This window comes from Diadema antillarum, unplaced genomic scaffold (assembly GCF_040938485.1).
Source record: "Diadema antillarum isolate AM-2024a unplaced genomic scaffold, OU_Dant_1.0 scf00000196, whole genome shotgun sequence".
NCBI classification, from domain to species: domain Eukaryota; kingdom Metazoa; phylum Echinodermata; class Echinoidea; order Diadematoida; family Diadematidae; genus Diadema; species Diadema antillarum.
Window position 1 is genome coordinate 2,010,525 of NW_027271085.1, and position 15,084 is coordinate 2,025,608.

The following is a 15,084-nucleotide window of genomic DNA, read 5'->3' on the forward strand; positions in this document are numbered from 1 at the left end:
ATGTCAATTTACATTGCAACAACCGCCTTTTGTTTCTTGGTATCATAGATCTGTGTTCTTTCTTGTTTGTTTTTTACGCCTTCCCACTTTTGACACAGAATGAAAATATCATTCATTTATTCATTCATGTTTGTTTTTATTTTCATTTCCAATCAATATACATAGATAATACAAACGTCAAAAGATTACATATCTTGTAACATGTAATACATAATTGTTTCATAAAGGACTTGGTGGAAATGAAAATTGAGGGGCTGCTAAAAAGAGAACTTGTATAGTGCAGTCTCCTCAGTTACATTACATTACTACAATACATTAATACATAGCTTACAATACTACCATACATGTGCCGTACAAGTTAATCATGAGCATGATTACTATGATGCTTCTATGCATAACTAAAAACATGATAAAGGTTGCGCTTTTCACCAATAATTACAACATCTATGTCTACATTGTTGATTGTAACCATTGAAAGTGTCGTTATATTGTTACATGATATTAGTGTTTTCAATTGACTTGGGTTCCACGCAATACTTTACATTGGGTTTGATAAACAACGAATGTCATACAATGTATACACGTATGCGAAGCAAGTGAGTTTTAAATTTTTGAGTTTACAAGAAAAAGCATGCTATTGTTTATCATGCTATCATGCTATCTGTTTGCCTATATGTCATAACCTTAAAGTCTATAGAAGTGTATAACAGAGCGGAAGTAACTCCCATGCAATAAATAACGAAATCAAACCTGGTACATTTCTTTGAAAATTATTTGCAATGAATTCAAAAAATATCAGCATTATTGATCAATTGAGAAACAGGATATCCTGAATCTATTACTGTAGAGACAACATAGTAACAGCTCATAGTCATGTGACACGAACTAAGTAAAAATTGTAAAAATGTTAGTGTATAAAAAGCATTCATTTGATACAATGTGAACGACAAAAGGAAAATGAATGATATCTAGTTGAAATTAATAGTAGCATTGCTTTATGGGCGACATTTATTGAAATCAGGCACGAATTGGCTAAATAGATGTTTTGACTCAATAACTGTTCTTCTGAGACAATTCCATCACTGAATCTATTTTGTTGTTTTTTTATTGTTGTCGTTCCTTCAAGTAACGGAAGAGTTATTTGAAACCATGGTTTACTTTGATTTTGTTGAACTAACAAATAATGAAACTCATTTAAAAAACAGTAAAACAAGAGAAGCCTGGGTGGGAAGAATGTTAGATTAAGTTATTGTGGGAATCAAATTCATTTTGAAAGCTGTGTTTGAAAAAAGCACAGACAATACACAAATATAAACTATCTTTTCCTAGTCTACATTAGTAACAATATATCTCAATTTTCGCATGATAATAGTATATTGGGTACGAAACAATCTTGAAACCAATGGAATATCACTGCCGCAAAGAGCAATTAGAATATTGAAGCGGTGATTTCCACTGTCTACAATATCAATCTGAAGTGTGATTTTTTTTATTGTGTCCCTCGAACATATGAAATTTGTAAGATCGCAACTGCTCTTCTGTAATGTAAGAGACATACCTCAAACAAATTTTATTTGTGTTAAAGAGGGAGGCAAATTGAAGAAAAATTCACATCTCAACATTAAACCCTCTTGAATATTTTCTTGCAAAGTCAAACTCCCTGGTATATCAGGCTCTCGTGTACCATTGATATTATGATATGACATAATAGAGAGTCATCATATTTTCACTGCGCAATCCACAGATACCACGACTGCAAGGCACAAGTAATATCTAAATCATAACAGGATATAATCTGAATCATTTCACTGTCACATGACCAGATCACTTTTTGAAAATGATAAGATTGATCTTCAGAACAGACGCAAAGGAATACTGCTACTCTCACTTTATATGAACACCAAAGCAACTATTCATTTATGTATATACATGTATGTATGCATGTATGATTATGTTCTTTTATTTATTGTTATTGTATATACACTTTAAAGACGAGGATGTTGAAAAATCCTAGATATCCCGTATGCACGGAGAAAATATTCATGATTTTTTTTTAATGTTTGGGCTGAACTTATCAGCCAATGCAATTACTCTAAATGGATTTTCACATAGATACTCCCCCCCCCCCCTAAAAAAAACATTCAATATGCTATTGAAATAAACACTATGCTGATGTAATCATACTATTAAACTGCAACTTTATACACACAGTTGACGTGATGTCTAGCTAGAATAGAGCAATGACTTACATACTGCTCCGTAATTGTACAGGTAGGGTTATCACCCTATCGTTTCCTTAAACCGCAGCTTAGACGTAGTGGCATAAGACACCTAAGAAGCAAATTGTGAATTTTGATATAATTTCCCTGTGCCTTATGTTTTTAGATATCTTGTTGAAATTGAATGCATCGAACCCTGAAATTCGAAACCGCAATATGACTTAAAGAAATAACCTTTATTAATCTAGGTGCAGAAAAAATAGTTGAGATATGCTGTTTAATACATTTGGATTTTTTTTCGCTTCGCTTGCCTTATGTTTTTAGATATCTTGTTGGAATTGAATGCATCGAAACCTGAAATTCGAAATTGCAATATGCCTTTAAAAGATAACCTTAAACTAGGTCCAGAAAAAATAGTTGAGATATGCTCTTTAATACATTTGATTTTTTTTTCCCTTTGCTTGCTCTTTGATATGTGTATATCGATGCGTGATTTTTTTTAACATTTGAGTGAGATATGAAAATTATCAATAATGTGTATAAACTTAGTTCCCCCTAAATCAAGATGAAGAGGCGGAGGAAGCTCTTTGATTTCAATAATTTCATCGTTCTCAAATTTATTCGTTACGATGCAAGTAGTATTGTCTCTTGTCCAGTTTGTCAGCAAGTGTATGTATGTGAGTGTTTGTGCTTGTGTGTGTGTGTGTGTTTGTGTATGTGTGGTCAAGTGTGCATTTGTGCGTTTGAATCAAATTATCCATTCGCCATGAGTAAACTTTGCTTCCCCTGAAACTGTAATAATATTCTTATGTTGAATTTATGCAGTGACGTTGAAATACAGAAAATGTGGATCAAGAGGGGGTAGGTGGAGTGGGGTGAGACTGGGTATGTGATTGAGTAGCAACCAAAGAACTTTAAGGGGTGGTATGTATATCTCCACCTCCTCCCCCCCCCCCCCTTTTACACACATAATCACACACACGCACACACGCAAACACACACACACACACACACACTTTACTTTAATTGTTTTCAAAGGAATTTCAAAATAAAACCACATATTCTATTGCTGCTTAAATGACTCCGTCGCACACGAATGAAGTCCATAAAAGTAGTGTCTTTTTTTTTTTTTGGAATAACAGCACGTACGAGTATATTATATCACTTTTTACCTAAAGGTCCCCTTTTTCATTTTTTTTTTCCATTTTTTTTTTTAAGGTAAGAGAAAATGAATATGGCATCTTTTTAGTTTGCCGGGGGGGGGGGGGGATGAGGGAAGATATGCTGGAAATTAAGTTTCCAGTAGTAATTCTACTTTGATATTCGCATAATCTCAACGCTGGTGTGGCTTTTTGAGCGCCAAGTTAGGCTCTACATACTGATGAAAGATATAAACTATTAATGCTCACAGTGTTTGCATCTGATATGCATGCGTATGAAAATAATCTTCTTTTCTTAGAGAAAGGGAAAACTGTATTGCCTTCAACTCTTGAAAACAATAATTTCTGGTGATGCAACAGCCATTTTGTTTGTGCAAACTACATTAATTTTTAATGTCAGTGGCGTTTGCTTAGGAACTGAATGTTCTCTTTTTATTTATTTTTTTTTTGCATACAACATACTTATATGATATAGAAGCAGTCTCATTCCAAACTTCAATTAAGAAGAGCTTTTTTTCCTCTACAAATCACACTAGACTTGACTATTCATGGTTCTATTGTCTACAGAACTGGACCGATTTCTATGTTCGATGGACCTATATAATTCCGATTTGTACTCGCAAAACACAAATCCTATCACCACACTAAAAAATACCAAAACACCTAAGGATATGAACAAACTGATCTTCCAATTCGTACAATTGCAAGGCTCATCTTCAAGCTGTATAGCAATGTTCTGATCCGTTTGTGTAATACGAGGAACAAGCATAGTAGATTGAGCAATCGAATTGGCAGGAAATAAACATTTGTCATGTGTTGCTTTGTCACTTGCTTCGTAAAATGAGTCGTTGCAGGTCTCGTAAGTCACGTAGTGGTCATTCGATGAGCAGCATGACACGGGGAGATCAGGTCTTGCCAACATCCTCTGAGAGAGATGAGATCCGTTGTTATTATTTGCTCCTAAAAATGGTAAACAAATGGCGTCCTGGAAGCAAAATATAAAGGCCCGTGCCGTTGTACCTCTTGTGCATGTACAGTTGACCTCTCTCCAGTGAGGCATAGGAAGCTCATTTACATAATGGGAAGAAAATAGGCACGAGGGATAGCCGGGACGTTTAACAACAATTACCTGGAACGTCGTCGTCTGATTAGTATTTGTATTTCCTTCATATACGTCACAGTTGTACGTTCCGGAATCTGTTGCTGCCACGTTCTTGATCGTAAACATTAAAATCACGTAATCGCCGGCAACAGTTTCATGTTTCTCATATGGGCATGTTTCGTTGCAAGGAAAGACAATGGAAAAGAATACGTTAGGTGTGTTCCTGGCTTTGCACGGAAGCTCAAGGTCATTTCCTACATACGCTTTTCGAGTAATCCTACTGCAGGTCACATGATTTACAACGACCAAGAGCAGGAAAGTAGCACCTGCAATGGATGTCATCATATTTTGACCACATTACAGATCTTCTAGTGAGACAAGCCAGCGGGATGGACCAGGTTCGGAAGCATCCTGATCACAGGAACTCCTTCTCCAATTGTCTTATAATTCATTCCACAATGAGGATGCACAATCAGCGTACGACAAGTAATCCTGATTGCCAGGATCCAGATCAACGAAATTGTCATGAGATCCCAACACTGGGTGCTCTATAGCGTAGTCCGAGTGTACCCAGATGCAAGTGTCCAGGGACGAACGGAGGATTCGTAAACTATGTTGTTGACTTTGTTTTCTGTGTGCTAGTGTAAGACAAATAAACAAAGAATCACAAGGAACTGTTAAGGTTAATGAGATTGCAGTAGAGATAAGCTTGGATATCAATAACTAAAAATGCATTGATTAGGATTCTTGAGATACTCTTGATATAGGCATGGTGCTTGTTTACTTTTCAGTAGACCTAGTAAGGACATCAATGAATCGCGTCGACTGATTTGTGGATTCGAGTGAGTATATTTTAAGTTCGAAGTTTTCGTTCTATGCGCCAATTTCTCTTTTTGAGGTTAGACTTTTATGACACTGTTTTGATTTTCACCAAGGAAGTGTCTTTGCTAAGTTCTGCAGTATCGATAAGTGAAGCGGGGAGAGTGGTGGGTCAGTAGTCACGCAGCCGCTGATTGAACGTGACTTTCCCTGGCACATTTTCTGTTTACATATTTCTTTTTTGAGGGAATTAAAAAAAAACTACCAAAGTGTCTAAGATAATCCAATACATGTCCTATGAAAGGGAGAATGTTACTATTACAATTGTGATGCCAAACAAATCAGTGATAACAGAAAGAAAAAAAATAGCCTTTGGTGAATGAGACAAAAGGCGAAATCCATTAACTAATCAGGAAGAAGCTTTCTATTTAATATGCATATTTCTGCAGGCTTATTGACAAAATGAAGGATCGGGCGATTCATGCCTGTCTGTTTTAAATGCTTCATGCAACATGCATATATACATGCATATATATATATATATATATATATATATATATGACCCTGCACCTCAAAACAAACAAAAAGTCGCCAGACACGAATCTTTAGTTAAGACCATATGCTGAAAGAGCAGACTTTAAGCTTTAAAATGATGTATAACTCAAATCAAATGGTCTTTCCTAACCTATCTAAATATTGGAAAGAAAGCACAAACTCAGGAAAAGTGTGAACTGAGAAAAGAGGCTCTGAAGCGTTTAATCTTTACCAAACTGTGCTGGCTGTGCGATGAATGGGACAAAAAACAGGAAGTAAACCACCAGAGTAACAACAATGAAGGGATTATCAAATTAGACTGAAATTAAACATGCCTCATTAACACATTATGTCCATAATTAATGCCAACTTTCAAAGCAGTTGCACTATCCTTTCAAAAGTTATTAGAGTTGAAAGTGAAGAGTGTGGACAAGGTTTTTCAGAAATGAAAAGGGATTCTAAAGACACACCTAATCACACTATTTTATCAAAAATGTTCGAGATAAACTGCTAAAAAAAACACTTTTCTGCCTGTTTTATGATACCAAATTTAACATAATGTAAAAGAAGACCCGCTCTTTCAGAAAATATGAAAAAGTCAAGTTCGGCTAGGTTGACCCATTTCACTTATTTTCAGTCCTCACGCAAAATCAGTGTGTGCGACTTTATGTTTGTTTTGAGGTGCACGGTCACATATATATATATATATATATATATGTGTGTGTGTGTGTGTGTGTGTATGTGCCTGAAGGTTACCAAATGGCTGTGAAAATGGTAGGCCAACTTACCAGGCAGAATTCTCATTCCATCAGGGTGGAGTTGAAAGGTGCATAGCTCCGATCTCTCAAATTTAGCATCAGTTGGCTTTTTAAAGCGGTGAAGTAAATTTGGTGCATTCCTCAAAGACAGAGCCTTGATAATTGGGAGGTTAACAGTCACTTTCCTTCGAATAGTTAATGGACAGTTAGCAGGTATGGACTTTTCTTGAGAGTATTTCGGATATTAAAAACAAGTGCATCAAGTAAAAGAGCAGTCAGATTTTGAAGTGTTATGCACTTTTCAAAATTACCAATAGTATGATGGAAAGAACGCAAGTAGAACGGCGACTCCAGTGATTGCACTCAGAGGGCTGTCGTCTCTGTGCGTTCCAGCTGAGCTGCGTGCTTGAGGCTCGATATTGTGAGACACTGGAGGAGCCTGGTCCTTTCCCTGACCTTCCTGTAAGTGCCTTCCACCTGTTACACTGTGTTCGTGTGTCGAGCTGGATTGATTTGAGGTTTCAACGAATTTTGCCACTGATTCCTGGCAGTGACGCCTCGGCCTATTCTTAATGTCGTTAGCTGAACAGCAACCAACCGTCAAATTCTTCGGGACACAAAATAAAGAAGTTATTGTATCCCTACTCCGACTTTCATCGAGTGGAAAGTATGCTGTATTTTGCGAATTACATGCTACATGTCCCGCTGGGTTTCCCACTGTCGCATTGCACTCCAAAAAAGCATAAGGTGAACTATTGCTTAGAGATTCTACCCAGCTACACTGAGCTGATCCAGGAGGAAACTGCACATTTAAGTCGTAGAATTGGGACACATTTTGGTTCCCAGGCGAAGATATGCAAGTGAAGAAACAGTTGTACTTCCCACGATGGGCTAGGGATACCGGCGCCAAGGCGAGTGTCAGCTTTGTCGAAACTGAATCCTTCAAACTATGAACCCATTGATTATCTTGAAGACGGATGATATGTTCCCCCTCCTTTACCTTCCCTTCGTGTATTTTGGAATTGTTATGGTAGAGCGTGTAATGAGCAATCCGACACGATTTGTTGTAAGTAAACTGAAGTTCTTGCCGCAGCTCTACTGGTATGGAAATCTCAGTTGACACTGCTGCTGCAGTCGAAGCAAACGCGCTCAAAAACAGGATAAGCCAAGAGATCATTTTTGCATATTTTTAAGAGGTTCGTTCGAAATCCCATAAGTCGTTGTGTCGGGAAGCAGGCTGTGGGTAAAACCAACAAAGTAACAAAAATGTGAAAAGAGGGTAAAGCCATTAACGAAAACACATTGTTTCCAAGGCAGAAATCAGATATTGAACATTCCTGGTTTCCTCACTATTTTGGAAATCAGGCCTAGTGACATAATCACTATTATCGTGTTTTATTGCTATAACCATTATCTTAGATTCCATATTTTCAAATATGCCATTTTAGAGCTATGACATAATCATAACTTCATTATTAACTTGGCGGTAATGTATCATTAAATTTCATTTTGTATCGACACTTATATAGGACTCTTCCTGTTTCTTGTGGAAAACTGAGTGAATTAAATATAACAAAAAAAAAAACTTCCATCCTAGTTCTAACTACCGGCAGTCAGAGCGTTAGAACACGTAAAAACACATTAATGCATCACTAGTACTTTATAGTATTGTGAAACTTCTGTCGCGAAATTAGGAATCCCTTATTTGCCCCTTTTTGACTTTCCGTTTCATATTCCCTTTCGTATGTTCTTTACTGGAATCAATGGTGACAGAATAACAATTATCAACAAAGAAATATCTCAAAAAAACTGTACAGATCAGTAGATTTTTCATTGGTACAAGATGTGAACTAATGAAATATCTAAGTTTCTGGAAAATTGATGATCGCTGGAATGACTAATGCTTTTTTAATGACCAATGTTTTTTGGGTTTTTTTTAAGGGTGAAATGGAAAGAAAAAAGATATGGAAACATGCAGGCATGTCCTAATATTATCAAATGCTCAATAAAAAAAACGGCATAGAATATACGTACCTAACATTGTCTGTGAGACATTTGATTGAACAGGAACAGCAGAGAGATAGGAGTAACATCGTTGTGCTGCACCGACATGTGCACATATCGTACTCACGAACGTAAAGAGGTACCCATCGCAACAATTCCATATTACACTACTACAAGCTCTTGTGGTATCGAACCATTTATGCATACGCTTCGGCGAGGAAATTCCCCGGCCGCAACCGCGACCAAGTCGTTGGTGTTGTGTATGAATTTTTTTTTTTCAGGAGCCTGAAGTGTGCGTTTTCAATCCACTCCAATCGCATCCGCTGTTTCTGTACTCACTTCCTTTCACCTTGTGGTGTGTGGAAGAGAAAGAACCGTTCATTTTCAAGCGGATTGTTGAGATATTCGTCACTGGATAGTGCATTGTGAATACACATTCAGATACACACAGACACATTACACGTTACTACGATATTTTGGTGTCGATTATTGATTCTATTTCGTAAACATGTCCGTTATACGGTTATGTAAGTCGAATTTCAATTTCGAATTTTTACCCCGAGGCCTCGATCCATGCGAAGCTGCTGCTCACGATTGCAGTCTCCTGTTTTGCTGTTATTACACTGTCCAGAAATGCACGATTCTAAAATCAATTCATTCGAATACCCCTTTTTATTTTCTTTAAGTAAGTATCGCTTCTTGTAACATGACATATCTTGAATGAATAAACAATCATCATTTAGATAATTTACAACTGTTATTTTCACCGCTACCTTTTGAACTTTTTTGAAGTGATTTTATTCTGCACGTCTTATACATCGAATACTGTCCTGTTCATAATGCGTTTATTTACTTTCGATTATTTTGTAAGACAGAGTATGCAGGGCATATGCGTCGTGTAATGTTATCTTTTAAATGTATGTATTCATGTTGATAAGGTAAATTCCAAAGTAAATTCTACATGCGAATTGCCTCCACGCTCGAAGGAAAACCGAGAGAACTGTGACAAAACTAGCCCAGACACATTCGGATATATTTTTCCTTCCTACAACGAAGAAACTTGGCCTGATACCGAAAGGATTTCGTCTGAAGAACCCAATGCGATCAACGTACAACAGCCAGCGCGCTACCAACATCGTCAACAAGGCCTCAGCTCTTCTGAGAAACGCCGCTCTCAAAGATTCCTACGAGAGGAAAAAGCGTTTGACGGAGACATCACGAAAGCAGAAAGAACTACTCATCAACATCCTCCGTAGCGAGAACTCTGACGCGACAAGAGTCATTACACAAATAGACTCGCATTACAATAACCACCTGAGAATATGCATGGCCCGCAAAAGAAAAAAGCTGGAGAAACTACGCGAGGAGTCAACATTCCTTGCTGGTACAGGTACTAGATCTCCTGCTAGTGACAGTGAGAGGAATAATAGGCCTATTGTTAACTTATCGAGTTACACTCTGTCTGAAGGGGAGGAGAGCGTACTTGGTCTCGGTATGTCTTTCTGCCCTAACAGGCAACTCGATAAAGTGCAACTGTGTGCCGACACTTTCCAGTTCACGCAAAAAATCCGCCGAACCGAACTCCGCGCGGCAACCAGGTGCCCAGAATCAGAGGCAGTGGGCAGAGGAAGAAGAAGCGTCGCAACCTAGGCCGACGAGGAAACTAGTCTATCAAAAGCGACGCCCTGCTGTCCCCAGCGGAAGAAGAAACCCCTTCATCGACTCGTTTTGTGAGCAATGTGGAGAGACACCTCGACAAGCTGCTGAAGGAGACTGAAGAGGGAACCCTCATCGAACATATCACGGAAGCAGCAAGACGCCATCCGATCCCTGCGTGACAACGCTGACATCACGATTAAGCCTGCTGACTAAAGGGGGGAGCCTGTCACCATCCAGGAATACAGCGGACTACATCAACGAGGCGGAAAGACAACTGTCCGACACTAGATTCTACAAGAAGCTTGACAGTGACCCTACGAGCTTGTTCACGAAGGAAGCTGAGACTCTTTGTAATAACCTGAAACACATCGATAAGAGAGAAGCGAAACAACTTGTACCAAGTAAGCCGGTAACTAGTAGATTTTACACATTACCTAAGATCCATAAACTTCCGACGATGGTAGCAAATGCCACTGACAAAAATGCTGAAGATTTGGAAACTTCCGAAATTACTGAGTTATCGATGAGAACATAAGATCATTCCGCCTGGACGGCCAATTGTTTCCAGTGTAGGTTCACTTACTGAACCGATGTCAGTTTCATTGACAAGTATCTACAAGGGGTCTTACATAACGTCGAGAGCTATGTAAAAGATACCAATGATTTTCTTAATAGACTCGACAACATTCAGCTTCCTCCAAATTGCACTCTAGTCACTTTGGATGTCGTCAGTCTGTACACGAACATTCCTCACTCCGATGGGGTTAATGCATTGCGTAGATTTTTGACCAAACACGACCCTTCTACTGACATGCCCATAGAAGACATTTGTCGTCTTGCCCAGTTCATCTTGAAACATAATTACTTCACATTTGATGATGAATGCTTTCTACAAACTCAGGGTACTGCCATGGGTACTAAATTTGCGCCAGCGTATGCCAGTATTTTTATGGCCGTACTCGAGGAAGAATTCCTCTCGAAAGAAACTCTAAAACCTAGCATGTTCGTCCGCTACATTGACGACATTTTTCTCATTTGGCCCCATTCTGACGAACAGCTGTCGGAGTTCCACTCCAAGCTCAACATGGTTCATCCCGACATCAAATTTACTATGGACAGCTCTAGGTCAGAAGTACACTTTCTTGATGTGACTATCCGCAAAGAAGGAGGGAAGCTGAACACGTCTGTTTACCACGAAACCTACAGACAGACAGACGTATCTTAAGTACAACAGCTTCCATCCTAATCATATTAAGAGGTCAATTGTGTACAGTCAAATGCTCCGCTACAGACGAATCATTTCTGATCACAAGGAATTTCTGGATGCGTCTTTGAAGCTGGGGCAAAAATTCGTCTTGCAGCGGGGTACCCGTTAGACATTGTGCAAGCAGTGTAGGGACCGCGCGATAGCAAAAAGACGCTCATCCTTACTACATCATGATAATCTGAAACCCAAAGACTCACACACACGCAAAGTCTTTGTAACAACATATCATCCCACATCACAACAGTTCATGAAGGAAGTGAGGAAAGAATGGCCTACTCTCAAACAAGTCCAATCGGTAGCTCCCGAGTTAACAGCACGTCCCTTACATGCACAACGACAGCCACGCAACCTGAAGAATTTGCTTACACGATCTCGAGTCAACAGAACAATCAATCCTACTGGAAATCATAAATGTGGAAACAAACGATGTCAAATATGCGCTCACCTAATCACAGATACAGATATCACACTTGGCTCCGGCCACACCCTCCATCCGACGTCAGGGGACTGCAACAGCAAGAATGTAGTATACAGCCTTACATGCAAGCAATGTCCCCTGGCTGTCTACATCGGAGAAACAACAAATTTTTAGACAACGTTTCAACAATCACAAAAGCACAATCATTAGAAGTCAAACACAACATCCAGTCGCACAACACTTCAACAAACCAAAATCACACACTAACAGATCTGCAATGTTGCATTTTATACAAGGACATGGAAGCATTTGAAGAAAAGACACGTGAAAGAACTAAAAACAATCATCCGCACACGAAGCTTCCAGGGACAGGGCATGAACATAGATCTATCATGGCTCACGAACTACACTTTTTACAAGTAGGTGCGCCGCTTATTGTTGTATGTTCTCCCGTTTACCCCGCTGCAATAGATCTTATCATTATATTGCTTGAGTGATATAATGCTGACGCTCCTTTTAACCATTTCTTGGAACCAGTCTTTTTTCCACTCCGAGACGTATTGTGACGTATCTATTTAATCAAAAGAAGAAAAATATGATTTTTCACGTATTTCATATTCATGCTATAGTCTCAGATTATTTAAAGACTATCTACTCACCAGAATTTGGAAGTTAATGTATGTGTATGCTGAAGTTTGAAAGGAATGGTAAACTGCTTGCACATATTTTGCATAACCATCAGTGTGACGATTCAGTTTGATTTAAAAAAATCGAATGTTTATATTGATCATCATGATAATTTCAGATTATGTAAAGATTATCTATACACTAGAATTAAAGTTAATTTATGTGTATGTTGAATTTTGAAAGAAATAATGCACTGCTTTTACATTACCACCGCAGCTGCGTATTCAGAGGAATTACTTCTGTATCAGTCGTGCCAAGTTTTTTCATGTATGCTTTATACTCATTGTAATTTCATTATGACGTAACATTGTACTGTTGCCAGGATGCGCGCTGGGTGTTAGGATGCCTAGCATGGATGCGTTAAAGCGCGCATCCTTAGTAACACGGTTGCAATATATTGTTATGGCTTAATTTTGTTATTGTTCTCTCAGTATCAACACTTGAGAAAGGGCGGCGAGACGCCCGAAAATTTGTGTGAAGAAATAAACCGTTGGTGAATACAGCATGAACTTTGTTGCAGCTTTGTTACTTATCTTTTTATCTTGCCAACACGTGGACTACCTTATCAACATATATAATATATATATATATATAGTATATTCATTTACTCATTTATATATATATAAGACAGATAGAGATAAAGACATCGAATTACAAATGAAACGGTCTTGCAGACCTGGTTTACTTAGTCTTACAACGGGAGATTTAGTATTTCTTTCTGCCTTGTCCTAAAACAAAGCACTAAAGATGTAGTGTAGTTTGGTGCTCTTTCGTCCTCTCAGACCTAACAAACGTCCAACGTTTCAAAAAGTAGGTCATGGGACCAAATACCCGGAGTATTATTACTGAAGGCAAAGGATGGATCTTTTCAACTACTCGTGTACAGCGTTTTTGTTTGTTTTTTTTTCCAAACTGATACTCGTGAGAAGTAAACCGAGCATTTTGCATTCGCAGACTGGCGAAGAATACTTTTTCGAAGTCCCCACCGGTTGAGGGGGCTGTTTCGATCAGTACTGCTTGGCAGATGCACTTTACCTAATCATGTTCCATTGGGAATGAACACAACATGAAGACAAAAAACAGAGATCGGAGTGCTTCCGTCTCGTCCGTGAGACATTAGTTTGCATCAGAAGACAAGTGAAGACTTAAACCCCTTACAGACAAAAACAAAAATAGTCACTAATGTTTTCAAGCAGCTCGCATGTGTTGATTTTAGAATTAAGTTTTCCAGTTATTGTTTCATTTGTTTTCAAATACATCGATGTCAATTTACATTGCAACAACCGCCTTTTGTTTCTTGGTATCATAGATCTGTGTTCTTTCTTGTTTGTTTTTTACGCCTTCCCACTTTTGACACAGAATGAAAATATCATTCATTTATTCATTCATGTTTGTTTTTATTTTCATTTCCAATCAATATACATAGATAATACAAACGTCAAAAGATTACATATCTTGTAACATGTAATACATAATTGTTTCATAAAGGACTTGGTGGAAATGAAAATTGAAGGGCTGCTAAAAAGAGACCTTGTATAGTGCAGTCTCCTCACTTACATTACATTACTACAATACATTAATACATAGCTTACAATACTACCATACATGTGCCGTACAAGTTAATCATGAGCATGATTACTATGATGCTTCTATGCATAACTAAAAACATGATAAAGGTTGCGCTTTTCACCAATAATTACAACATCTATGTCTACATTGTTGATTGTAACCATTGAAAGTGTCGTTATATTGTTACATGATATTAGTGTTTTCACATTGGGTTTGATAAACAACGAATGTCATAGCATGTATACACGTATACGAAGCAAATGAGTTTTAAATTTTCGAGTTTACAAGAAAAAGCATGCTATTGTTTATCATGCTATCATGCTATCTGTTTGCCTATATGTCATAACCTTAAAGTCTATAGAAGTGTATAACAGATCGGAAGTAACTCCCATGCAATAAATAACGAAATCAAACCTGGTACATTTATTTGAAAATTATTTGCAATGAATTCAAAAAATATCAGCATTATTGATCAATTGAGAAACAGGATATTCTGAATCTATTACTGTAGAGACAACATAGTAACAGCTCATAGTCATGTGACACGAACTAAGTAAAAATTGTAAAAATGTTAGTGTATAAAAAGCATTCATTTGATACAATGTGAACGACAAAAGGAAAATGAATGATATCTAGTTGAAATTAATAGTAGCATTGCTTTATGGGCGACATTTATTGAAATCAGGCACGAATTGGCTAAATAGATGTTTTGACTCAATAACTGTTCTTCTGAGACAATTCCATCACTGAATCTATTTTTTTTTTATTGTTGTCGTTCCTTCAAGTAACGGAAAAGTTATTTGAAACCATGGTTTACTTTGATTTTGTTGAACTAACAAATAATGAAACTCATTTAAAAAACAGTAAAACAAGAGAAGCCTGGGAAGA